Here is a 2,500-nt window from a genome sequence, read left to right on the forward strand (position 1 = left end):
TGAGCAGTAGGAGTTTGGGGTTAACAAACATATTTTGAATATTTTAATGTATGCTGCATTACCATGCAAGCATTGAATACAACTTTAGCTAATATTCATATTTAGTTAATAGTTCTTCCAGTAATTGCAATAACATTGACCACTGGCATCTTAATAATATTGTTAGCTAGCTAGATAACATTTAAGTTAGCTAATCTGGTGTAATGTATGTATTATTATGTTAATACTATTATAGGACATATTATGAATTATGTACCTATGGATACTCCATGCCAGGGCCCACTTCAAGCAAGGCAGCCAGAGAGGAGAGCAGAGGTGGGGGGGTAGTGGTGGTCTAGTAGTGGATAGTGAGTTGGACTTGTGATTGGAAAGTTGCAAGTTCAAATCCCGCCTGAAACCTCACCACTACTTGTGTGCCCTTGAGTAAGGCACTTAGCCTTCAGTTACTCCAGGGGGAATGTCCCTGTAATTCGTAATTGTTTGGATTAAAAGCGTCTGCTAAATGGCAAAATTAATTAAAATTAAAAAAATTAAGAGGTAAAGAGGCAGAAGAAGAACAAAGGACAATGACAGCAGCACAGCAAGTTGGCTTCATCACTAGATTTCAAGGATCTTATTAAAGATGTTGCTATATACTAAGAAGGCCCAGCGTTTAGCTTTGATTTGATTTGATCTCTTTACTCCTATCTTGAATCGTTGTGCATTAGGCTAGATATAGTTTTTAGCTCTCCAGGTATACTAAATACTGCCGCAGTGTAAAAATAAAAATCTTCCCATTTCACATTCAATTTCGCTGGCACCATGTCTGTGTTGCTCCCTCTTGTATAAGACACGTTTGTCTTTGTGTGAAACAAGCAATGCTGAGTCAGTAAATATCTCTCTGCTGTAATTCTTCATTGATCTAATCCTGACAGTATTATGGCCAACTGATCTTTACAAGATCTACATTTATTTAGACACAATACCACCCCATTAAAATTATATATTTTACTTTTTGTGTGATTTATACTTTTATAATTGGGTTCCAATCTTCATTTAATTATACTTTTGTCCTTGTGTTGTTCAAGTCTTAATTTAATAAGTTAAAGAATGTTGAGATTTCTTTGCTGAATTGTTGATTCCTGTATTAACTGTAATTTTACATTTACAAAAGATGTCCATCATTGGATTTCTTGCAGTGCATCAATAGTTCATCAACTTCAACTGGGTTTAGGTTGATGGGTGGTTTAGGTGGGGGGGCCCAAAATTATATTCTGTCATGGGGCCCAGAATCTCTAGCGGCGCCCCTGTATATATATATATATATATATATATATATATATATATATATATACTGTATATATAAAACTCTCTCTTGAATATATATATATATATATATATATATATATATATAGAGAGAGAGAGAGAGAGTTTTATATATATATATAGAGAGAGAGTTTTACTTTGTGAAATGTTAATTTCTCCTCAACCCCGCTCGCCCACAATTAGTGTAACAGATTAGTTATCTCAGAACAAGTTATCTCTGTAATATCATAATATCAATTATGTGACTAGAACAAATATGATAATTTATAGACTTTATTGTTGAGCCACAAAGCCATCACTTATTTGTTATTAATTGTTTTACTGTTTTGACACTATAACAATCTTGACTTCACTATCTGTCCACTTTCTCACCTGGTTCTTCCTGCTCTTGCTCTCTCACTCTCTCTCTCTCTCTCTCTCTCTCTCTCTCTCTCTCTCTCTCTCTGTGTCATCTCCATCCTCCTCTCTCCCTCTTTGCACTGACAATCACACACAAACATGTGACAGGGTCTGGTTAAAAAGTCTGCAAGTCTGGCAACATCATTTTTCAGTTTTTTTTACTACCTTTCATTATCTACCTGTCATCTGTCAGTGATGACATGCTGACATGTTTAAATAGCAAAAATGTTTTGCTAATTCAAGATTCATGTTTTTTTATTGCCATGTGTGTCAAACGTTTATTACATCCTATTAAGTAATGAAGGGGGGTGCTGAGGGTGCTGCACCAGAACCATAGGTTCTCAAGGCTACTTGTGGTCTTGACTACCTGTCCACTTTCTCACCTGGTTCTTGCTGTCTCTTTGGTGTGCTGACTCCATCCTGCTCTCTCTCCTCCCCCTCTCCCTCTCTATCCTCCTCTCTCCCTCTTTTGCTGTCCACCGAAAGGCAAACATAACAACCAGAATATGTATAATCTAGTAAGAGGTATAAATTGATCCATATCAATTTATAACATCATTCTAATTGCATATTGGGTTGCTGTGGGCAATGCAGTCAGATAATGTTATTTTGACTTGACTCTCTCACCTGAAAAACAATCTTATGTCCATCTATGGAAAAACAGACATTTCCAATGAGTGAGGGTTTGTTCCAATGCTTCAATCCACTTTTTTCTTGTATTTTATTACTGTTAAATGCCGACCCACATACCTCCCGAGGGAATTCAACACGGTGTACATAACATCTGTTTACATCG

The 2,500-nt window shown here is 36.2% G+C and overlaps 1 pseudogene across 1 annotated transcript in view; it reads left to right on the forward strand.

Moving 5' to 3' along the window:
- LOC308163798 (structural maintenance of chromosomes protein 2-like) overlaps positions 1-2,500 on the forward strand; it is a 21,812-nt pseudogene that overhangs the window by 7,624 nt on the left and 11,688 nt on the right. The window lies entirely within an intron of this gene.

Source organism: Nansenia antarctica (assembly GCF_963989245.1).
Source record: "Nansenia antarctica genome assembly, chromosome: 8".
Classification (NCBI taxonomy): Eukaryota; Metazoa; Chordata; class Actinopteri; order Argentiniformes; family Microstomatidae; genus Nansenia; species Nansenia antarctica.